This window comes from Lagenorhynchus albirostris, chromosome 15 (assembly GCF_949774975.1).
Source record: "Lagenorhynchus albirostris chromosome 15, mLagAlb1.1, whole genome shotgun sequence".
In the NCBI taxonomy this organism is placed as follows: Eukaryota; Metazoa; Chordata; class Mammalia; order Artiodactyla; family Delphinidae; genus Lagenorhynchus; species Lagenorhynchus albirostris.
In genome coordinates, this window is record NC_083109.1 from 36,152,834 (window position 1) to 36,178,856 (window position 26,023).

At 38.6% G+C, this 26,023-nt stretch overlaps 1 protein-coding gene across 3 annotated transcripts in view; it reads left to right on the forward strand.

Moving 5' to 3' along the window:
- The window catches only part of PLCB1 (phospholipase C beta 1), a 753,511-nt gene that overhangs the window by 682,623 nt on the left and 44,865 nt on the right, over nt 1-26,023 (forward strand). Inside the window, exon 33 of one of the 3 annotated variants that reach the window (XM_060122831.1) lies at nt 7,012-7,302. The exons of the other annotated variants lie outside the window; for them this stretch is intronic. The gene's annotated coding sequence lies outside the window, so the exon portion shown is untranslated. Of the gene's footprint in view, nt 1-7,011; nt 7,303-26,023 lie in introns of those variants that run through there. 3 annotated transcript variants of the gene reach the window in all.

Genomic DNA, 26,023 nt, shown 5'->3' on the forward strand with positions numbered 1-26,023 from the left:
TCTGCTGATCTGGGCTGGGACAGGCTGATCTCATCTGGGCTCATCTGTACATCTGTAGTCAGCTAGGAGTTGGCTGGTGGCTGATCCTGCCTGGGTTCTTTTACATGTCTGGGGCCTTGACTGGAACAACTGTGCTGATCTGGCTCTTCTCTATGTGCTTTTTCCACTCTTTGGCAGGCTAGCCATGGGTTTTTCACATGTCCAAGGCAGGATCTGGAGAACAAGCAAAGGCATTCAAGCCCTCTTGAAGTCTAAACTCAGAACTAATACACCATTACTTCCACCACATTCTATTGGTGAATGTAAAAGACAAGACCAGCCCTGATCAAGATTAAAAGGGTACTATGGTGTTATAGGGAAAATGATGTGGACACAGGGTGGCTACTAATACAATTAATCCATTAACACCATGTACTTTTGTACTTTCTTTCACTTATAGAGTATATACCAACTGCAACGTACTGGCCCTCTTACTTAAATACATCCTCCATTGACACCTTTGATGTCAAGGGTCATGTCTCATTCACTACTGAAACCCCAAACCCACCATAGTGAAATCTCTCAATAAATACTGCATTTACAGTGAATAAATTTGTTTACCCATCCAGCTATTAGTGCTAAGGTGGAAAAAAAATAATGATTGATATGTGAATAATAAATGTCATTAACTCAAAGCTACAGTGTTGTTTAGGCACCTCATGAGTCAGCAGCACCCTGATAGTAGGGCTAGACCACACAGAGCCATGTTCTTTGACTTTTACTTATGGCACCAACCCCAAAGCACAAAACTGCTTATGACAGATGAAATTAGGTCAGTCACCAAATAGTAGATTCTGGATCACAGGTGGAGAAAGCTAGGCTCACCTTGGATTCCAGGCACACCAACAGCCTCTTTCTGCACACAAGCGAGAACTCAGGAGCCATTCTTTGTCCCCTGCAGTCCCTGCACTGTTCATTTGTTTCTTTGACCCTTCTGCATATATTTTTAATTACAGTTTTATTAAGCTATAATTCACATACATAAAGTTCACCTTCTTAAAGTACACATTTCAATGGTTTTTAGTATAGTCAAAAGTTGCTCATCAATCACCACTCTTAATTCCAGAACATTTTCATCTCCCCAAAAAGAAACACCATACTCATCAACAGTCACTTCCCATTCCTCATTTTCCCCCATTTCCTCTCCTTAGTCCCTGGAAACCACTAATCTATCTTCTGTCTCTGAGGATTTGTTTATTCTGGACATTTTAAATGATTAGATTTATACAATATGGGATCTTTTGTGTCTGGCTTCTCTCATTTAGCATAAAAATTTTAAGGTTCAGTTTTCAGCATGGATCAGTGCTTCATTCCTTTTAATAGTTGAATATTACACTATTGTGTAGACGTTGTATTTCTTCATTCATCACTTGATGGACATTTGGTTTGTTTCCACTATCTGACTATTATAAATAATGGTGCTATAAACACTCATGTATAAGTTTTTGCATGGAAATATGTTTTCAGCTCTCTTGGGTATATACCTAGGAGTGGAACTGCTAGTTCAAATGGTAACTCTGTTTAATTTTTTTGAGCTGCCGACAGTTTTCCATTTTACAGTGCACCATTTTACATCCCCAGCAATATATGAAGATTCCAATCTTTCCACATCCTTGCCAACACTTGTTGTTTTCTGCCTTTTTGATTATTGCCATCCTAGTGGATATGAAGAGTATTTCACTGCAGTTTTGATTTGCATTTTCCTGATGACTAATGATGTTATGTGACTTGGCCATATGCATATCTTCTCTGGGGAAATGCCTATTCAAATCCTTCGTGCATTTTTAATTGGGTGGATACTTATTTTAAAATCTGGGTCCCCTTTCTTGATTTTTGTCCTCCAGTCCCTTTTGCACCTGTCTACCCCAAAGCTTAGTCTAAAAAGCCTCTCTCTCAGTTATTATTCTTCCCTGGGCCACTGAAGAACTGGAGGTTATTTGGAAAACGGTGCTGGTTATTTTCTATGTGAAGTCAGAAAGTCACTTGTCTGCTTTTTTTTTTTTAAAACTAAATGTCAAATACTTGTTTATTTTCCCAGATTTCACTCTTCCTTTTAAAAACAAGCTGCAAAATAAGTCTCATAAATGTGGGTTGAATTCACTGGGATTCAGTGACATTTTATGGAAGGAAATTTATTAAGGACAAGTGGCATGGGATATTGCCATGAAAATATTTGCCACATAGCCTTTAAGAATTGAAGTGAATTACATAACATGCTATCAAGAAGCTTATGCTGTCAAGAAGCTTAATGTGTCAATAATAAATATATCAATAACAAAGAAAAGATCTTGCCAATTAAACCCTGACTCTTCATCAAACATAAAGGCACATCCCAATTTCAGAAAGGTTAAAAGTAAAAGTGTATCCAAGCATACTACTAAAGAAAATCATCAAACCACAGGGGAGGAAACAAAAAGAAAAAGAAATGAACAGAGAAGAAGTACAAAAAACAATGGGAAATAAAGTAATAAAATGCCAATAAGTACACACCAATCAATAATTACTTTAAATTTCAATGAAATAAATGCTCCAATCAAAAGACATAGAGTGGCTTATTGGATTTAAAAAAAGAAAAAAAAAAAGACTCATCTATATGTTGCCCATAGGAGACTCACTTCAGGGCTAAAAACACAAAGAGACTGAAAGTGAGGGGATGGAAAAAGATATATCATGCAAATGGAATTGACAAGAAAGCAGGGGTAGCAATATTCATATCAGACAAAATAGACTTTAAAACAGAGGCTCTAACAAAAGACAAAGAAGTGCATTATATAGTGACAATAGTATCAATACAAGGAGAGAATATTGTACTCATTAACATTTCATCAGAGAATGTAAATCAAAACTATGAGATATCAACTCACACCTGTCAGAATGCTTATCATCAAAATATCTACAAATAACAAATGTTGGCAAGGATGTGGAGAAAAGGGAAGCCTTGTATGCTCTTGGTGGGAATGGAAAGCAGTAAGGACGCTCCTCAAAAAACAAAAATAGAACTACCATATGATCCAGCAATCTTATTCCTGGGTATATATCCAGAAACAAAGAAAACACTAATTCAATAAAATACATGCACCCCAATATTCATAACATCATTATTTACAGTAGCCAACTTATGGAAACAACCTAAGTGTCTATCAACAGATGAATGGATAAAGAAGATGTGGCATATTACTCAGCCATAAAAAGAATGAAATTCTGCCATTTGCAGCAATGTGGATGGACCTAGAGACTATCATACTTAGTGAAATAAGTCAGACAGAGAAAGAAAAATACTCTATGATATCACTTGTTTGTGGAATCTAAAAAGTAAAACAAACAAATATATATAGCAAAACAGAAACAGACTCGCAGATATAGAAACCAGACTAGTGGTTGCCAGTGGGGAGAGGAAAGTTAGGAAGGGCAAGATAGGTGTATGGAACTTGGAAATACAAATTATTATGTATAAAAATAGATAAGCAACAAGGATCTATTGTATAGCACAGAGAATTATAGTCATTACTTTGTAATAACTTTTCATGGAGTATAATCTGTAAAAATACCAAATCACTATGCTGCATACCTGAAATCAATATAATACTGTAAATCAATTAGACTTCAATTTTTAAAACAATTTTTGAAAAAGTAAAAGTATATCTTAGAACCAATAAAATGTCATAATTTCCTTTCTTTTTTATTTCAAAGAAATATCTGCTTCATAAGAACCTAGGGTTGTACATTTCATTTATTTAAAATCATCAGAAAGCCCAGTCTCCAGAGAGCACAGTATTCAAAGTAACACCAGTCCAAGACCCAAAAAATAGTTTAAAGGAAAATAAATTTGTTCTGAAATGTCTATAAAATGTACCAAAATAGGATTTGATTCATAGCATACTATGAAGTCTCTTAAAATTGCTTTTCCCATTTCTTCTTGTTTCTCTGTATGTGATTGTCATATATAAAGGAGCTTTGGTAGTTCCCTGGTGGTCCAGTGGTCAGGACCCAGTGCTTGCACTGCCGTGGCCAGGGTTCAATCCCTGATCAGGAAACTAAGATCCTGCAAGCCCGGCTGTGTGGCAAATCAATCAACTTAAATTTGAAAAAAGAAAGCTTCCCCTCAAATCTCCTTCAAACACCGGTCTGTGTGAGCTCTTGCTTTCTCTGCCCACAACCTTCATCTTTGGATTTATTCTATTTTCTTTAACCTTCTGAGTAATCCTTTAAACTTTCCAATGTAAATCATTCTCGCCTTCCTGAATGCTCTAGTGTTGCCCAATTCAGCTCCCAAAAGGCTCATAAGTGAAGTGGGCAAAAATAGAATTATTCTTACACTGGGAGAGACTGTAAATAGTCCAATATCAACATTTTTCCAGTAATACATTCAGTCAATACAATTCAATAGACACCTACTCTGTTCCAGGCACTGGTTCTGCCCCAGGTTCAATTGGGTTAGAAGCTCAGGTTTCTTGGTCATAATTGTGCCCAAATAAGTATATCTTTAAGGGTACTCCCTCAAAATGAATCATATCCTGTGTCTGTACCCCCAACACAGTTAAAAAGGAAAGGTTTACTTCTCTTTTATCATGAGAGTGCTACACACATGCATGTGTATGCACACTCACCCAGATTGGGACAGAGGGTCTTCAGCATCAAAATGACATTTAATACCTTTTTATCTTCCAAGAGTTTCTTCCCTAAGTCCCCAGTTACCTGCAGCAAAGGGCAGCCCCAGACCTGGGTATACCTGAATTTTCACCTGAATATGCTGAATGCCACACTCTGCCTTTTCTATTCCAATGGCTGTAGACGTTGGCAACATGTAAATAATGTGAAAGCAAGTTTTTATGATTAAGGAATCAAATTTATTGAATTTTATTACTGAAAGTTGAAACAACATGTATGAACAAAAACAATAAAAGAATGCACTCTTTTCATGGAAAAAAATTAAATAGTATGAATTATTCTATCTTATTATTTGCTAGATTCTAATTTTGGAGATATAAGGCCATGCTCTTTATTTATTACCTCCTGAAGCCGCACATAACCCAAGGGAGGTTGGATAACCACGTGGCTTAAATTAGTTATTCCAGCTGTCCACGCCCACCCAAATCCTCTCTGCTCATCCCGAGTTCTTCCCTGTCCATTCAGAACATTGATTTTATAGTGGCCTCTGAGAAAACTATCATTTTCAACTAATAATCCTACTTCACGATTCTTCTGACCCATCTTTCCATTCATGATACTCTCTTCAGCTGTGTCTAAACTACTGATATCTTATCTATTGAGTTGTTTGTTTGTTATTTCAGTTATTGTATTTTTTAAAATTTCTACATGTTTTATTTGGTACTCTTTTAAAACTGTTAAGTCACTTTCCATAGTGTCTGTTCTCTGAAGATTATTTCTACTTGTCTTTTTTCTTTTAGGTATATTAAATTGCTTTATAACTGTCAGTTGCCCAGTTTGGTTTCTGCTGGTTCTTGCTTATGTTTTATCTTCTTCTGTGCTTAATTAATTTTTACTGTAGAGTATTTATTTTCCTTGAAAAGTCATTTATGAACATTCTCTGAGACCTAAAATGGATATACATTCTGACAGAAAGAATTGGTGTTTTTTTCTACATGGTGTCTAGGGGAGTATCAAACCCAAGTACTTTCTGCATGTTTTTTTTTTATGGTTCTGAACCATTAATGTATGTGATGGTCTATTTTAAGGATGAAAATTCTTGGAAGGCTAGTTTGTAGACACAATCTCTTTGGGACTATTTTTCCTCCAGCCAAGAATCAAAGAAACTTTTTGCGGGCCCTATAATAAATACAGGGTTCAGATTACTTCTGATTCTCCTTTTTTCTAACATTGAACCCCTTGGGGCACTAGCCTAATGGGTGAAGGGTGTACAGTTACTACTCTCTGATTTGAATGGACTCTTAGGCTCTAATTTTTATGTGTCTCATCCAATGAGGCCATCAAAATTGAAGTCCACATTTGTCCACATTTGTCTGAACAGGTAAATATTCTCAGGATAAAACTGGCTTCAGTGCTCTGCTTACTTCCCTGGATTCCAGCTTTCCCTTATATTTTGGCCCAGTAACGACTTGCTACCTTGTCAACTCTTCATTACCTCTAAGAAAATATTTTGGTTTCTACTTTATCTAGCATTTTAGTTATTCTCTACAGGACAGTTACTTGTTTCTATTGGGTATATTTTGAAAATTTTAAACTACTTTCCTAAAGAACACCTTTGATCCTGACTAGACCAGGCCCTGCATCTGGATAACATGAAAATACTACTGTCAATACCTGGCAAAGTAATCAATCAAAGTCTAAAAATTCTAAAAATTAAGTGACTCATTCATTGTTTGGGGACACTCTTCAGTCTGCCTTACACATCTCAGCTGAAATAGCAATTAGATGGGGAAATATCAGATATAGATGGCAAAAACTCTCCCTGTAATTTAAAAACCTTCAAGTTGTCAAATGTACATATGATATCCTTGTAAGATAAATTTAGCATTTAGAGCTCCAGTTTCTCCCTGAGATCTGTAAAATCTCATCTAGCCTGACAGTTCCTTGTTGGCTGCACTTCTGAGAAGTCAGTTATTCTCACCAAGGCCAATTTTAATTTATACACACTAAATTACTACTGATTTTTTGTGTGATTTTTTTTTTAATAGAGGGTGTAATATCAAATTTAAGGACTAATGACTTTCAGGACAGTGTTAAGAAATCTGATCCTGAATCACCAGATTACCTAAGGAAAGAGATGTTTTGGTTATTTGATATTTTTCACTAAGAAATAAGTACAAAATTGATTCTTATTATTTATTGTATCTCTAGTGTTTATTGTAACACTAGGCCAGGCACAATCAATAAAGTATGACAGGAACACAATCAATAAAGTTTGAATGAATGAATGAATTATGGCAGATTGATTGAAAAAAATGGCATTAATTCTTTACAGCTTCTCTATATTTTTGTAATGTGATTTAGTAGATTCTGCCATCAAGGAGTTGATGTCTTGTCTCCAAACTTGAATCTGGGTTTTGGCTAGTAGAGTGAGATGATTCCCATAATCCAGTTCCCAGACTAGAACTCTACCTTTTGGAACTCTGAGATCACCATGAGAACAGGTCTGTGTTGCCTACTGGAGGATTGAACCTTATGAAGCATAGTTGACCTCATTTTCCCAGCTGAAGCACTGGATTTTACATCACACCAGGTATGTGATAGAGCCCGACCAAGATTAGCTAAGCCATCTAGCCAACAAGCTGCTGATCATGGACCCATGAGTGAGCCCAGCTGGGGTAGCAGAGCCGGCCCAAGGCAGCAGAACCACCCAGCCAACCTGCACATTTACAAACATTAATAAATGGTTTCTTTTTCAGCAGCTAAATTTTTAGGTGGTTTGTTACACAGCTGTAACTGATACAAAATCTTTTTACAAGACATCCTAAGGTGTTTTAGAGGAGAGGACACCACATTGGGATAAGAATTCCTCAGTTCCAGTTCAGTCTCTGCCATAAGCTTACTAATCTTGAAGGAAACACTTCAACCTCTCTATGCCTCATATTTGATGTTCCTTTAAGTTCTAGTCTTATGTATTGTGTGGAATCCCCCCAAATGCTTTACTCTATATTTTGCCTAAATAGTGAGAGAAGTTGGTTTTTTAAAATAGTTGAGCATTTATCGAGTCCCCAGGGAATCTGCTTGTATCAAGTATTGGAAATTGTAGGAACTTGAGCTGAGTGTGTTCTTACTCTTATCCACTACCGCCCACCCCTGAAAGTATATTTTTAGAACAAATCCTTATTGGAAGCTGCCTATGATTTTTGTTTTCTTTTGATTTTGCCATTCCATTCTCAAAGTAGAAGTCAAACAAACAAAATCTATTAAAATAAGCATCCTTGTTAATCAAGGCTTTAGTGAACTTTATACTATACCATCATCCCAAAGAGGGACACAAAACAGATTAAGCAATGGAACAAAAATACCACTTTATTATCCATCTGGATTTTATTAATTGAATATATTGGGGTAGAGAGATGTAGAGAATTGGACTTCACAGTCCTCAATTCTGAAAAGCATAATGGATTCATGGACACAAACACACAGATCTGTGTCTATAAAAGGGAAGTCCATGTAACAGTGATTCTTAATATGTAAGGATTAGGAACCTCTCTGAAGATATGATGAAAACTAGGAACACTTGATTCAGAAAAGCCCACATATTTATACATTCACGTGATGGACTTATTTGTGTTTTTGCCTTCTCAGCACCTTATAAACACTGTTCTTGTGCTTGAAGATTTTTCCACCTTATCTCCAGAATAGACGCTAGAAATCCACTTCCTATAGTTGCAACTATGGTACAGACACATGGCCTAGGTTCAACCTTTCAGGTACAAATGCACAAGACATTTGGAAGCAGGTGTAGCACAGATCGTTTCTGGGTAGGACAGAGGCAAAGACAGTGAGCTTTCAGAAACAATAGTGGGTAGAGGTCCTAGCACTGTGCTCTGTGACAGCTGGTGAGGTGCGGTGAGTCTGTCCAAGAACAGCGGCGATAGTTCTTCCCCAGAACAGTCTGCGGTATAATGCTGAAGTTGTTCCTAGCTCTGAAGCTTCCAAGCCTGGTTCTCAGACTTTTTCAGGGATGCAGTAAACTATCTAAAACCCTTTAATAAATGCTTAAATTATGTGTGCAACAGAGAGCTCTGACTGATACACACATAAAAAACATATTTTCCACATAATTCCAAGATTTTGTATGACTTTCCAAAGACCATTCATGGCTTAGCTCTCTTAGAATAGATAGGTGCTCATACGTTAATAATATAATATATGTAATAGTATAATACAGGTGGAAAGGTAAAAAGTAGAATGGAGAATGGAGGCAGATAGGGCTTCTTGGAATGAAAAAATACACATTGGGTGGAGTAACAGACTTGGCTCTAGTCTTCACTTTGCCACTAACTGCCTAGTCATTCACCACTAGGCGGCATCTAAGTCCCCTGCCCTGAATCTGGGTGGCATGGTGACCAATAGAATGACATGGTAGTAATGATGCATCACTTCCAAGGCCAATTCAAACAAAGTGATACAGCTTCTTCCTTGTAACCCTGGGACACCCTGAGCCACCATATAGGATTTTGAACTACCAGAGACCACGATGCTGTGAGCAAACCCAGACTGAATGGAGAGGCATGTGTGTTGCACCTGAGGTACTAAAAGCCAGTATTACCTGCCAGATAGACCTCTAGAATTTTTCATGCAAATTGATAAATTAGCCCAGGACAATAGGCATCAACCAGGACTGTCCTGGGCAAAATTGATGTATGGTTACCCTACTGAGCATCACCTCTGAGCTAAGCACTTGGGTGTCTCCTTACCTCTAGATTTCCTTAAAATTAGGGGGACGGTTGTTGAACTAGTAGTTGTCACAATTCCCAATTCCTGGTGCTTAAGGATAAGACAAGCAACCAATTCACACGAGACAGCTGAAAATGAATAACAGAACATGGCAGGGACTTCAGCAAGCTGCAAAGCACAACTAGATAGAACAACTCAGCTCTCATATTTATTATCAGGAAGAAATGTGAGGTCACCATTTTCTGACGTTCTGATTTTTTTTTTTCAAGAGACGCTAGGAATCTGAAAATCTAAGTTAAAATTTTCAACTTAAATTCAAAACGTTTTAGACAATTTTAAGGTGGTATCTATGAGCTAGAGAATTTCAATGAATTCTTCAGGTTTATGGACCAAATTAACTTAAATATTCTGCTGCCACCTTTCAGTATCTGCTAATCCTGGCTCTCCATGGCCTCACTTTGGAGACAGCTGTCATCTTTGTTAGAGCGTAGCCCACTGTGTCACAAGCCACTGTTCTTCCTTGTCTCATAGTTCCAGATCGAAGCTCCCTTCCTATACCTTGTGTAAAAGGAGTTTTAACTCTATCATGTCAGTTTACATAAATGTCCACCTAGGTTCAGAAAAAAACATAAAAATCATTAACCCCATGTTTTAGTCAGCTATTGCTATCCTAATGTTATGTAACAAATATCCTAACAGCTTATAACAACAAGCATTAATACCACAATCACAAATCTGGGCTGGGCTCAGCTGGATGGCTCTACTTTAGGCTGTGGGTCCACTAGACTGTGCACTGAATTCAGATTTGCTCTTTGTAGGAAAGGCAGCTATCCAGACGCTCTCTGGCAGATCACCAGAGTGCAAGAGCCAAGCTGAAACACACAAGTTCAGTTAAGGCCTCTGTCTGCCTTATACCTGCTAACATTTGATGGGCTAAAGCAAACCCCATGGCCAACCCCAAAATCAAAAGAGCAGAGAAGAATACTCTACCCACCACAGAAAGGGGAGAGAAGTGAAAACTTAATCAAATAGAATCCAAACTCTCATACCCAAGAGGTCTTTTCCAAAAGCTCATTTTCTTTCTAAATAATCTCCCCAAACAACCTCTCTCCCAGGCTTTGCTGGCTCCCTGTGGAGCTGACGAACCCTTGGACTTCACCACAGTGGACTTTGGCCTGCTGCAAAACATGTAGTGGGTGGCAGCAGATGCCGAGGGCTTGGAAGCTCTCAGTACAAGTGCTCTAAATTAGGAACAAAGCATTCCTCGGACTACGTCAAACTTTAAAAATAAGCCTTTGCTCCATACACAGCTAACGACCTTGGTGAAGGCATTCAAATGCCTCATATATGATGTTCAAGTAATTTCTTGGGAGCAGTTACCATAAGGTTTTTCCATCCCATCTGTGCCCTGCCTCTGAGGTCTCTCGTTCCCCTTGCTGTCTTGGGTCCCGGTTCCCAGGTGGCCTGTTCTGCACAGAACATGATCCTTGGCCGGTTCTACAGTTGTAATCTGTGCAGGCAAACTTTTTGGGCACATTAACAGATGCCAACCTAAGGTAAGAAAGCTGAAAATAGGTGGTACCTTGGGGGGATTTCTTTGATATGAATATTGCTTACTTAGTCTGCTGTCATGATGCCTTGTAAGGAGAAAAGTCAACCACTTTCATGGTATTATTTCACTAAGGCAGAGCCTCATGGGACTGGAGCATAGGGCACAAGCTCCTTTAAGATGTCTTTTTCTAAATAAATTGCGGAGCAAGGTGAACCTATTGCCAATTCGAGCCTGAGTGAAAGCACACATGCACACACCACACACACACACACACGCACACATACACACACACTGGAACCAAGGTGCACAAAAAATCTTGAAGGAAATATTAGTCAGAAGTGGATTGACAGATAGGATGGACTGCCCCAGTGATTCCTTATTCACTTTAGAACCCAGAGATAACTGGACCACCTCCTGGCCAATCTTGGTACATGATCACATTCCAAAGAAATACAAGTCCCTAATTCTTTTTTAAGTACTTTATTTTAAATCTTCCAAGAATACTCAAAGTAGTATCAAAGTTAGAGGTAAATATGATCGCACAGTAAGACTCACTTGTCTCTCCATCACCAGCTTCTTGAAGTCCTGCATATCACAGCAACTACTTAACCATATTTGTTTCCTCCAATTCTTCCCATCTATTTCTCCAAAAATCACACGCACAAAAAAACAAAACAAAACAAAAAAAACCTAAGCAGCCAAACAAGGATTCCCCAGAAGGTAGAGAGGCAATGGATGCATATCAGTGAAATGTGTGTCCTGCTCACACTTGCTCTGGTCAATTTCCACACCTCAGACCAGTGCTGGTTCTTACACTGGGCCCAGAGCTTCTCTGGTCAGATGCCACATTCAAAGCCATACTCTGTGTTATAAAAAATAGATAATCAACAAGGACCTACTGAATAGCACAGGGAACTCTATTCAATACTCTGTATATGGGAAAAGAACCTGAAAAAGAATAGATATATGTATATGTATGATTAAATCACTTTGCTGTGCACCTGAAACTAATACAACATCAACTGTACTCCAATATGAAATAAAAATTAAAAAAAAAAAAAAACAGACTGTGTGATTAAGAAAACAGAACTGCAGCCTGAAGACCTTGGGTCAAAACTGTCCCATTACTTAATTAGCTGTTTGATTTGGACAAGTCCCTTTGTTTTAATTAACCTCTTTCCTCAACTACAAAACAGGAACAAAAATTCCTACTTCACAGTATCATGGTCAAGGTTAGATGATACAATGAACATGAAATCTGGAGACAAATGGGCACTCTACAAACCTGTGCTGATTCTGCAAGACAGTCCAGGTGGGAAAGATCACCTAGATAAGTCATTTCTCAAACTTGTTTCCTCATTTATATCCTGACCCTAGAAAAATATTAGAGCTTCCTGAGAAATATAGCACCAGTCCACTGAAGCAGTCTTTGGGAAGTGGTACAGCTTTCACAGGGCAGGACATCTAGTGTTGAGAGTTCTTCCCCATGTACTAAGAGTACAGTTATAGTTAACAAGATGGTGGAATATGAATTAGACTCCCTGGATCAACCTTGGGACAGAGAAACAAACTCCAAGGAGCCAGGTACCTGTTCTCTGAGACTCTTCGTGTACCCCTCTGTCCCACTTGGAGGTTTGCTATGTTGGTGGCCCTTATAAACTTCAGTGAGCTTTAGTTTGTCTCTGCCTCCTTTTACTATCTAAACAGTGCCTGAAATGTCTGGTCCTTGGAGAGCATTAACCAAGCTATCCGGAGTACAGAATAGATTGCTAGTTATCCAACTTGGTGTCAAATCCAAGAGGAGGTTTTCTGAATTGAGACAATTCAGGATGGCTACGTGGGCTTGTGCAGTCTGTGGACCCACTGAGGGGGTAACGGAGGATGAAATGAAGCCCTGAGTCATAACCTCATCAGAAGGGATGTCATCTCCATAACTCGACTGCCTGCATTTTTAAAGTAATTATCACCGAGGTTCTGTAGGTGCTGGCCACAGTCCTGGAGAGTTTGATAAACCTTTTGATTATTGATCTAAGAATATTAAGGAGAGACTGAAACTCATCAGAACTCCTTAGAGGAAAGATGCTATTATGTGGACATGATCCTTAATTGCTTTCAGGACTTTTCATGGAAGCCATTACCTATCAAGGAGAGAGAAAACTTAGCTAATGGCCACAGACCAAACTCACATATTGAGTAGAGGGCCTCAGAAAAAGAGAAAGAAGTACGCCATTTCAAAACAACAAAAGTCGGTTTTCACAGGGGAGTCAATCTGGCAGGTTGTCAAGAATTGGTGGTTTCGTTTCAGTCACTTAAGCTATTTAACATAACAGGAATTCTGACTTCTTCTCACTGTTAGACAGTCTGCTCCATTAAGAAAACAGCCATCTGTTGGAGCCGTATGCTTTCCGGAACAAGAATTCTTTCTCATTTTGTACCTGAATTGTTGAAAGTTTCAGTAACAAGTTTGTAAACAGAAATGTCTTCTCGGGCTTGATAATGAATCAAGACTCTTCCTTCAATATGGAAAGAGAACTTCAGTGGAGATATCTTTTATAAAAGTTACCATAATGCTTAGAAATGTATATTTGTCTCTCACTAGACTCTGAATCACCATCCCCCTCTCTGAAGGTAAGGACATTATCTTACTTCACTTCCAATGCTTGAGATAAAATAGACACCTAGTGTCTGATTAATGAATGAAGGGACGAAAGTGATGTAGTTATTTTGCATTGTCTTTCTTTTCAAAGCCCAATGTGAAACTTGTTCTACATTAGTCTAATAGGAAAGTACAAATAGCACATCTTTGATTGAAAAAGTTATATATATACACCGAAATGTGTGTTTTTTTGGTATATTAAACATTATGTAGTATATTCTTTATATGTATATGTGTATATATATATTTTATTTGTATATAACACACACATTTATGTAATACAGAATATCTTCCATTTCTTTCCCAGCACTTAAATAACCTTGTCTAGCCACCATCAAATGTTAAGTAGTAGATAGAATTTGTCATTGTTTCCAATTGATGAGCCAGAAGTTCCCAAGTATTCCTTTTCCTGTCCAGGTAGACGTAACCTGGTAAATCCGTGCTTTCAACCACAATAAGGATGTTTCTCTAGACCTTTTCTCCCCAGGTGTGGTCTGTGAACATCATCTGGGGGCTTGTTAGAAATGTGGAATGTTGTCTCTGCCCCAGACCTAATGAATCAGCATCTGCATTTTAACACGATTTGGGGCTGGCAGACCATGGTTAAATAATAGTTTCCAGGCCTCTGTGATGGACTGCCCCACTATACCTGGAGAGATAGCCAACGCCTAAGACAAGGAAGTTCAACTTCAACAAAGAGGAGACCCCAACCAGCCCCTCCTATCTCTTCCATCTTTCTCCTTGGATTTGAAATAGACGCGAGGCTGGTCACTCCCAGACCTATTCCCTTCTCTCAGAAATGTTGGCTGTGGGAATTAAGTACTTTGGATAGAATGGGTAGAAAACAATATTAATTCTTTATGAATTTGTGTGATTATTTCACCCTGTGCTTTGTTTTCTGTGCCTTGTCAGCCTGGGCTATTTTTCTTAGAATGAAGTAACTGTCTACATACTCTCCATTCAACCTTGCATGGAGCTTATGAACATGTAGGCTTTTAGTGTTTCTACAGATGATGACGATGATGATGACAGTGATGGTAATGACATGCTGAGAGTGCTGCAAAAACTCCCTCCTAATCATTCTCACCGATCTGCTCAGAATTCTAAGGAACCCGTGATTTTCGAACCAAGTTCTATAGAGCCCTCGGTCTTATGGTAACAGAGAGGGAGAGGAGGGTAGAAGGGGGAGGCAGCTGGCTGGCTTGGCAAACCCACACAGATTGAGATTAATATCCAGAGGATAGGTGAGCATCTTTGCACTGATCAGTTTTCTATACTAAAGACTGACCATTTCTTTGCAAATAAATTTTATTTGAACATAAGATTCTCCTCTTAAAGCAAGACATTGGCCTCAATTACTGCTGTGGTTGTATAGTTATTAGATCTTGGAATATCTAGTAGTAAGATATTCCTGGAAAGGAAAGAGAAACTTTTAAGAGAATGAAAAAATATATTTTAGTTTGGAGAGATTTTTCAGTCTATGGTGGTTGATAGAATTTGTTTGCATATTTCAGATTCAGACCTAGGTTTCAGTGATACCATGAGATATTATGATGAGGGAAATACAAATATTGATAACATTTAAAATATTTTAAAGGTCCCAAATTCTTTAAAGAACCTGGAACACACAACTGAGAAATTCCATAAGAGACTCTCCTTGTGTGGGTACATTCTGGACAGGGTGATTTTTAAAAGTCTCCTTGGAATGTGTTAAACTCAGTTTTGTCTGGAGTCATATGAATGTGCTAGATATTCCCTAGTGACCTGCTCCACTACAGCAATTCTATGATTCTGAGTTCACTTTTCTATTACTGAGGTAGAAGGCTGTGTCAGTTCAGAATCACAAAGTTGGTAAGTTACGTTGTATTAATAATAAACCCATACTTGTGATATTTCCATTTTCCATTCATTTTGCCCTCACTCTGTTTCATGATCTTGTTGATTCTTAGATACACCAAAAAATAAAGAAGAAAGAGGAATTATATCCATCTTTGAATTGTTATTACTATAGGTGTGTGGCAGATGAAATTCTCTAAAGATGGTCACCAAATCCCATCCCATATGTTCTTCTTACAGTGTGATGGTAACACTCCTCCCATCAGTCCCATCAAATGGTGGGACTGTGCCTTCTCCCCTTGAACCTGGACAGACCTTTTGTGATTGCCTTTACCAACAGAATATGGAGGAAGTGACACTGTAAGACTTCTAAGACTATATGATAAAAATGGCACTTACTTCTGCCTTGGTCTCTTGGGACAATTGATCTTGGAACCTAGCTGCCATGCTGTGAGGAAGTCCATGATACATGGGAAGACCACTTGTAGGTGCTCCAGCTGACGTCAGCTGAGCTCCCAGCCAACAACTAATGTTGATCACTAGACAAATGCCCAAGGAAGCCTTCAGATAACACCAGCCCCAGTGATAGTATGACAGCAGCCCCATGGGAAACCCTGCCAAGCTGAGCCCAATCAACCCTCAGAACCATGAGATAAGAAGAAAATCCTTACGGTTGTTTTAAGCCACTAATATTGGGGTCATTTATTACACAGAAATGGAAAAAATACTCAACACCCTGTGTTTATTAGGACAGAAGAGTAAGCTGTGGTCCTGCATGCTCAACTGAACTTTCTGTCCTGAATAATTAATTCATCATAAGAAGTGGGTGCTATTAATTTTAGACTATACTGTAATAGCTTTCATTTCCTAAGGGAGCAATTGGATTTTGCTTATAAACCAAACATCATTCCACCCTCATAACTAATTTGACTAATTTCTCCATTTTCATCATGATTAACCATTCAGTTATCAAGGTCTTCAGATACTTTATATTTGCAATGTCGTCCAAATCCCTCATACTAAAATGTCTCTAACCCCTTAGCCTCCTGTCTCCACATTCCCAGTTCTAAACATTGCCACCAGAAAGACTTTTTAAAAAATTACATTTATCATGTCATTCTATGGCTCCCACATCCCCCAAAATATTCATGCTACTTAAACTAGTGTTGCAAACTCAGAGAAAAGCAAAAACGAGAGACTAACAGAGTTCTGAGACTGATCAAGTCCCTACTTCAGCAACACCTTAGTTAAACAGACAACAAATCTCTCTTTTTCACTTATACCAGTTCAAGTTGAGTTTCTCTCATCTGCAAGCAGAGAAGTCCTGACAAATACATTAGGAATATCCTTCAGAATCCAGCATAGTCCTAGGCCCACAACAGGTTATTTAATAAATACATGTTAAATTCATATAGAAAGGAATACAATGTGATACTACACAACCTAAAAGAACGACTAAATTTTAAATAGACAAACAGGGGCTTCCCTGGTGGTAGAGTAGTTAAGAATCTGCCTGCTGGGGGGCGGAGTCAAGATGGCAGACTAGGAGGACATGGAATTCGTGTCTCCGAACAACTAGGGCACCTACCAGGCACTGGTGGGGGACCACGGACACCTAAGGGGACAGGAGGAACCCCCATTGACCAGGTAGGATGTGGGGCATGGGGGGAGTGAAGGGAGAGGAGAAGTGGAGATGGGGCAGGACTGGCACTCCTTAGGGGCTGCTAGGAGAGGGGAAGGAGTCCCACACGCGAGGGGGGAAATTGGGGAACCATTGGGAGGGCAGAGGATCAAAAGGGAGATTGGCCAGGTTTCCCCTGCCCACTTGGGTCCCCAGGAGGCTGCTGAGATCCTGGGCCTGATCCTCTGCTCACCAAGGCCCCCCTCCAGTGTGTCGGTCCTGAGGGAGTAGGAGGGAGGGAAGGGGGGGGCAAAAGTAAAGGCTGGACCTCTGGGACCTGGACCCCTGAGGGGTGGCTGGGGGAAGGGAGGAGTTCCTACACCCAGTGGGACCCACCCATGGTTAGGGGTCCAGCAGGGATGGGGGATACCCTGGGGGCGACCATGGGGGTGGGACACAGAGGAATGGAAGGGAATGCGGCCAGTGCTTTCTCTGTCCACTTAGGCACCAGGGAGCCTCTTGGGCTCCCTGGTTTCAATTATATTTTTATTTCTCCTAATATATTTTCTATCTTTCTAACTTTATTTTGATTTTTATTCTTTGTTATTGTGTTGCATTTTGGTTTTGGTTTTTCTGTTTTTGCCATGCCACATGGCTTGCAGGATCTTTGTTCTGAGGTGGGAGGTCAGGCCTGAGTTCCTGTGGTGAGAGCTTTGAGTCCAAACCACTGGACTAACAGAGAACCTCAGACTCAAGGGAATATTAATCAGAGTGAGGCCTCCTGGAGGTCCTCATCTCAGCACCAAGACCTGGCTCTATCCAAATACCTGCAAACTCAAGTGCTGGACACCTCTTGCCAAACAAACAGGAAGACAGGAATACAGCTCCACCCATAAAAAAAAAAAAAAAAAGAAACGACAAAAAATATGTTACAAATGAAGTACCAATGTAAAAACCTACAAGACCAAATAAATGAAGACAAAATAGGCAACCTACCTGGAAAAGAATTCAGAGTAATGATAGTAAAGATGATCCAAAATCTTGGAAACAGAATGGAGAAAATACAAGAAACATTCAACAAGGATCAACAAGGATCTAGAAAAACTAAAGAGCAAATAAACAGTGATGAACAGCACAATAACTGAAATTTAAAATACTCTAGAAGGAAACAACAGCAGAATAACTGATACAGAAGAACAGATAAGTGACCTGGAATAAATGGTGGAAATAACTGCCAGGGAGCAGAATAAAGAAAAAAGAATGAAAAGAATTGAGGACAGTCTCAGTGATTTCTGGGACAACATTAACACAACAACATTTGAATTATAGGGTTTCCAGAAGAAGAAGAGAAAAAGAAAGGGTCTTAGAAAATATTTGAAAAGATTATAATTGAAAACTTCCCTAACATGGGAAAGAAAAGAGTCAATCAACTCCAGGAAGCACAGAGAGTCCCATACAGGATAAACCCAAAGAGAAACACGCCGAGACACATATTAATCAAGCTATCAAAAATTAAATACACAGAAAAAATATTAAAAGCAGCAAGGGAAAAGCAATAAATAATATACAAGGGAATCCCCCTAAGGTTAACAGCTGATCTTTCAGCAGAAACTCTGCAAGCCAGAAAGGAGTGGCAGGACATATTTAAAGTGATAAAAGGGAAAAACCTACAACCAAGATTACTCTACCCAGCAAGGATATTATTCAGATTCAATAGAGAAATCAAAAGCTTACAGACAAGCAAAAGCTACGAGAATTCAGCAACACCAAACCAGCTTTACAACAAATGCTAAAGAAACTTCTCTTAGCAGGAAACACAAGAGAAGAAAAGACCCACAAAAACAAACCCAAATCAATTAAGAAAATGGTAATAGGAACATACATATCGATAATCACATTGCATGTAAATGGATTAAATGCTCCAACCAAAAGACACAGACTGGCTGAATGGATACAAAAACAAGACCCTTATATATGTTATCTACAAGAGACCCACTTCAGACCTAGGGACACATACACACTGAAAGTGAGGGGTTAGAAAAAGATATTGCATGTAAATGGAAATCACAAGAAAGCTGGAGTAGCGATACTCACATCAGATAAAATAGACTGTAAAATAAAGACTGTTACAAGAGATAAGGAAGGACACTACATAACAATCAAGTGATGGATCCAAGAAGAAAACATAACAATTTAAAATATTTATGCAGCCAACATAGGAGCACCTCAATACATAAGGCAAATGCTAACAGCCATAAAAGGAGAAATTGACAGTAACACAAAAATAGCGGGGGTCTTTAACACCCCACTTACACCAATAGACAGATCATCCAAACAGAAAATAAATAAGGAAACACAGCTTTAAATGATACAATAGACCAGATAGACTTAACTGATATTTTTAGGACATTACACCCGAAAGCGGAAGAATACACTTTGTTCTCAAGTTCACATGGAATGTTCTCAAGAATAGATCACATTTTGGGTCACAAATCAAACCTCAGGAAATTTAAGAAAATTGAAATCATATCAAATATTTTTTTCCAATCACAATGCAATGAGATTAGAAATCAATTACAGGGAAAAAAAACAGTAAAAAACACAAACACGTGGAGGCTAAACAGTGTGCTGCTAAATAACCAACAGATCACTGAAGAAATCAAAGAGGAAATGAAAAAAACAAATGATAGTGAAAACACGATGATCCACAATCTATGGGATGCAGTAAAAACAGTTCTAAGATGGAAGTTCATAGCAATTCAGTTTCACCTCAAGAAACAAGAAAAATCTCAAAGAAACAATCTAACCTTACACTTAAAGAAACTAGAAAAAGAAGAACAAAGAAAATCCAAAATTAGTAGAAGGAAAGAAATAATAAAGATCAGAGCAGGAATAAATGAAATAGAAACAAAGAAAACAATAGCAAAGATCAAAAAACCTAAAAGCTGGTTCTTTAAGAAGATAAACAAAATTGATAAACCTTTAGCCAGATTCATCAAGAACAAAAGGGAGAGGATGCAAATTTTAGATTTCTAAAATTAGAAATGAAAAAGGAGAGATTACAACTGACACCATAGAAATACAAAAGATCATAAGAGACTATTACAAGCAACTATATGCCAATAAAATTGACAACCTGAAAGAAATGGACAAATTCTTGGAAAAGTACAGACTTCCAAGATTGAACCAGGAAGAATTAGAAAATATAAACAGACCAATCAGAGGTAATGAAATTGAAACTGTAATTAAAAATCTTCCAACAAACAAAAGTCCAGGACTAGATGGCTTCACAGGCAAATTCTATCAAACATTTAGGGAAGAGTTAACACCTATCCTTCTCAAACTCTTCCAAAAGTTGTGGAGGGAGGAACACTCCCAAACTCATTCTACAAGGCCACCATCACCCTGATACCAAAACCAGACAAAGATATCACAAAAAAAGAAAATTATAGACCAATATCACTGAGGAACATAGATGCAAAAATCCTGAACAAAGTACTAGCAAACAGAATCCAACAACACATTAAAAGGATCATACACCATGATCAAGGGGGATTTATCTCAGGGATGCAAGGATTCTTCAGTATATGCAAAACAATCAATGTGATACACCATATTAACAAATTAAAGAATAAAAACCATATGATCATCACAATAGATGCAGAAAAAGCTTTCCACAAAATTCAACACCCATTTATGATAAAAATTCTCCAGAAAGTGGGCATAGAGGGAAACTACCTCAACATAATAAAAGCCATGTATGACAAACCCACAGCAAACATCATTCTCAATGGTGAAAAACTGAAAGCATTTCCTCTAAGATCAGGAACAAGACAAGGATGTCCACTCTCACCACTATTATTCAACATAGTATTGGAAGCCCTAGCCACAGCAATCAGAGAAGAAAAAGAAATAAAAGGAATACAAATTGGCAAAGAAGAAGTAAAACTCACTGTTTGCAAGTGACATGATACTATACACAGAAAATCCTAAAGATGCCACCAGAAAACTACTAGAACTAATCAATGAATTTGCTAAGGTTGCAGGATACAAAATTAATGTACAGAAATCTCTTGCATTCCTATACACTAACAATGAAAGATCAGAAAGAGAAATTAAGGAAACACTCTCATTTACCATTGCAACAAAATAATAAAATACCTAGGAATAAACCTACCTAAGGAGGCAAAAGACCTGTACTCAGAAAACTATAAAATACTGATGACAGAAATCAAAGATAACATAAACAGATAGAGAGATATACCACGCTCCTGGATTGGAAGAATCAACATTGTGAAAATGAGTATACTATCCAAAGCAATTTACAGGTTCAATGCAATCCCTATCAAATTACCAATGGCATTTTTCACAGAACTAGAACAAGAAATTTCACAATTTGTATGGAAACACAAAATACCCCGAATAGCCAAAGCAATCATGAGAAAGAAAAACGGAGCTGGAGGAATCAGGCTCCTGGACTTCAGACTATACTACAAAGCTACAGTAATCAAGAGAGTACAGTACTGGCACAAAAACAGGAATATAGATCAATGGAACAAGGTAGAAAGCCCAGAGATAAACCCACGGGCATATTGTCACCTTATTTTTGATAAAGGAAGCAAGGATACACAAAAGAGAAAAGACAGCCTCTTCAATAAGTGGTGCTGAGAAAAATGGACAGCTACATGTAAAAGAATGAAATTAGAACACACCCTAACACCATACACAAAAATAAACTCAAAATGGATTAAAGACCTAAATATAAGGCCAAGCACTATAAAACTCCTAGAGGAAAACATAGGCAGAACACTCTATGATATAAATCACAGCAAGATCCTTTTTGACCCACCTCCTAGAGTAAGGGAAATAAGAACAAAAATAAACAAATGAAACTTAATGAAACTTAAAATCTTTTGCATATCAAAGGAAACCATAAACAAGATGAAAAGACAACCCTCAGAATGGGAGAAAATATTTGCCATTGAAGCAACTGACAAAGGATTAATCTCCAAAATATACAAGCAGCTCATGCCACTCAATATCACAAAAACAACCCAGTCCAAAAATGGGAGGAAGACCTAAATAGACATTTCTCTAAAGAAGATATACAGATGGCCAACAAATACATGAAAGGATGCTCAACATCACTAATCATTAGAGAAATGCAAATCAAAGCCACAATGAGGTATCATCTCACACCAGTCTGAATGACCATCATCAAAAAATCTAGAAACAATAAATGCTGGAGCAGGTATGGAGAAAAGGGAACCCTCCTGCACTGTTGGTGGGAATGTAAATTGATACAACCACTATGGAGAACAGTATGGAGGTTCCTTAGAAATCTAAAAATAGAACTACCATATGGCCCAGCAATCCCACTACTGGTCATATACCCTAAGAAAAACATAATTCATAAAGAGACATGTACCACAATGTTCACTGGAGCACTGTTTACATTAGCCAGGACATGGAAGCAACCTAAATGTCCATCAACAGATGATTGGATAAAGAAGATGTGATACATATATACAATGGAATATTACTCAGCCATAAAAAGGAACAGAATTGAGTTATTTGTAGTGAGGTGGATGGATCTAGAATCTGTCATACAGTGTGAAGTAAGTCAGAAAGAGAAAAACAAATATTGTTTGCTAACGCATATATGTGGAAATTAAAAAAGTGGTACTGATGAACCTAGTGGCAGAGCAGGAATAAAGACACGGACATAGAGAACAGATTTGAGGGCACTGGGGGGGAAGGGGAAGCTGGGATGAAGTGAGAGAGGAGCATTGACATATATATACTAACAAATGTAAAAGAGAACACTAGTGGGAAGCTGCTGTATAGCACAGGGAAATCAGCTTCGTTCTTTGTGACGACCTAGAGGGATAGGTTAGCGAGGGTGGGAGGGAGGCTCAAGAGGGAGGGGATATGGGGAAATATGTATACATATAGCTGATTCACTTTGCTGTACAGCAGAAGTTAACACAATATTGTAAAGCATTTATACTCCAATAAAGGTGTGAAAAATTAAATAAATAAGAATAAATAAATAAATCTGCCTGCCAATGCAGGGGACACGGGTTTGAGCCCTGCTCCAGGAATCTCCCATGTGCCACAGAGCAACTAAGCCCGTGCACCACAACTACTGAGCCTGTACTCTAGAGCTTGTGAGCCACAACTACTGAGCCCATGTGCCACAGCTACTGAAGCCCGCATGCCTAGAATCCGTGCTGTGCAACAAGAGAAGCCACTGCAATGAGAAACCTGCACACCGCAACAAAGAGTATCCCCTGCTCGCCACAAGTAGAGAAAGCCCACGTGCCACAACTAGAGAAAGCCTGCACACAGCAATAAAGACTCAACACAGCCAAAAATAAATAAATTAATTAAAAATAAATAAATAGACAAACAGTACCAGTGTCGGCAAAGTTGAACAATTGGAATGCTCACACAGTGCTCGTGAGAAGGAAAATTAACACAACCATTTTTGAAACCTATTTGGTATTGAATAAAACTGAATATATAGCTATATCGTGGGACCCAGAGATGCCAACTCTAAGTGCAGACACATAGAAATATAAATAGAGTTCAACAAAAGACATACAAGAGACCACTCTTCTTAGTAGCCTCAAACTAGAAACAATTCAAGTGTTCAACAGTAGTTAAGTTGTAGTGTATTTATACAAGGAGATATTATACAGCAGTGAGGACAGATGAACTTCAGTTAATGTAACAACATAGATAAATTTCACAAATACAATGTTGAGCAAGAGAAGTCAATACAGAAGTATACATAAAGCATGATTTTATTTGTAAAATACAAAACAGGAGAAACTAATTTTCACTGTTAGAAACCAGGAAAATCATTACCCTTGTGGAGGAGTTTTGATGGGAAGAGGACATAGGGGCCTTCTGTATTGACTCCATTGTGTGTAAACTCATGGTTTGTAGCACTTTTATAAGCTTTAATGAAAAATGTATTTAAAGAAATTAGAGTAGAAATGGTGTTGTCGTTCCCTGGACTGTTGTACCCCAGCCAGTTTCCTTGTCTCCCTCTGAGTGCCACGCCTGGCACGTCCTTTCTCTGAAGCAGAGTGGGGAGGAAGTGAGAACTGTGAGAAAGACAGCTATGCCCATAAAGGAGCAAAGCCATCAAGAGAAAACACTTCTGTGACAAGGGAAAAACACATTCCCTGACTTTCCCCATCTGTCACACCATATGCAGCAGCATCTATCAACACCCAATTTGCTGTGTGTAGTTGAGGACGCTCCTTCCATGTAGGAGAATAACTTGCCTCATTTAGATCTTAAGATGAACATTTTTGAAGCTTGATGTTCTGTAAGTCAAGTCATTATCATTTCAAGCACCCTCGAGTCAACAGAATTGGATCCTGGACCTATCAAAACCCAGAACTCCACACCTAAAATCTAAAATCCCAATCACCCCATCTTGGTCCACAATCTTTCAACTTTCATTCTCCTCACTTTTCTACACTTGTACTTTTTTTTAGACCTTGACCCATAGGACGTTCAACTCTCAGGCATTATATAAGCACCTTCTATGCATGGTAATTCCCCTAACCCATCCTCAGGGATTTAGTAATTCCAGTCAGTCTAATCATTAACTTTGATTCTTTTGCTCTTTTGATCTTCAATAACATTTGCCTAGAAAAACCTCACTCCTACTATTCAGGTTGTTTTAAGCCCTGTAACTAATCTTTTGAAATCCAATAGTGAAAAATCACAATCATATTACTACAAATTCAGGTTCTCTGACCAATGCTGGGCTTTTATCCCTGCCTAGTGATTCTCTTTCAAGTCAATAGTCAGTACTGTCTTCAGTTTCCCTCGGGGGCAATTCCATATTTCCACCCATTCCCTCATTTCAGCTACTCTGGTAACTTGACTTTCTTCCTATTTCCATGAGAAAATGCACCTGGTGAGATCTCCCTGCTGCAGGCTGGCTTCATGGCTCTTCAACCTGTGCAGTCACCTAGGCCCCAGGCTTGGTTTAATGCTTTGCCAACACTGTCTTAAAAGTCTTAATAATTTTTGAATATAGGGTCTCACACTTCCATTTTGCCCTGAACCTCACAAATCATGTAGCAGGTATAATGCAGGCCCTCCTGCAATATATTGAGGTCTAATCTCCTATTTGATGGTATTTGGAGGTGGGGTCTTTAGGAGATAATTAGGTCATGAGGGTAGAGCCCTCACAGATGGGATTAGTGCCCTTATAAGAACAAGCCAGAGAGTTAGCTTACCCTCTTTCAGCCAGATGAGGACCCAATAAGAAGTAGACAGTCTGCAACCCAGAAGAGGGTTCTCACCAGAACCCAACCAAGCTGGCATCCTGATCTTAGACTTCCAGCTTCCAAAACTGTGAGAAGTACATTTCTGTTATTTATAAGCCACCCAGTCTGTGGTAATTTGTTATAGCAGCCCAAACTGATTAAAACACTAGTACTATGAACGGCATTCAGAATGTACTCGATTAATGCTTAATAAATCACTTTTAGAGGTTCCATATGGTTCTGTGATTATTTCAGTTGATTCTTAAAGAGTTTTATATAGGAAGCAGCACAACATACCCAATGGGTTAGAGACTATCCCTAAAGAAATGTTCATACAAATCCAGGGGTTTGTATACAATTTTGTTCAATCCCTAAAACTTATTTATAGTCTCTGCTTAAGATCTCAGGTTTTAAACCTGAGTTCCACTCTCTCCCATGTACTTCTTGGCCTGAGAAACACAAGCTCTACCTCGAAGCTGGGCAACAGGGAATTAGGTACAACCACCAACACTTCATGACTCAAAATTATGGATAGCTTTACCAGCAAGGTTGGGGCCACCCTTCACTGGAGAAATTCAACACACAACCCACCCCCAACCTTGCTCCTAAATAACCCAGGGCAGCCCTCACATATCCTGGCCTATGAGGCAGGAAGCACCACATCCTTGCCC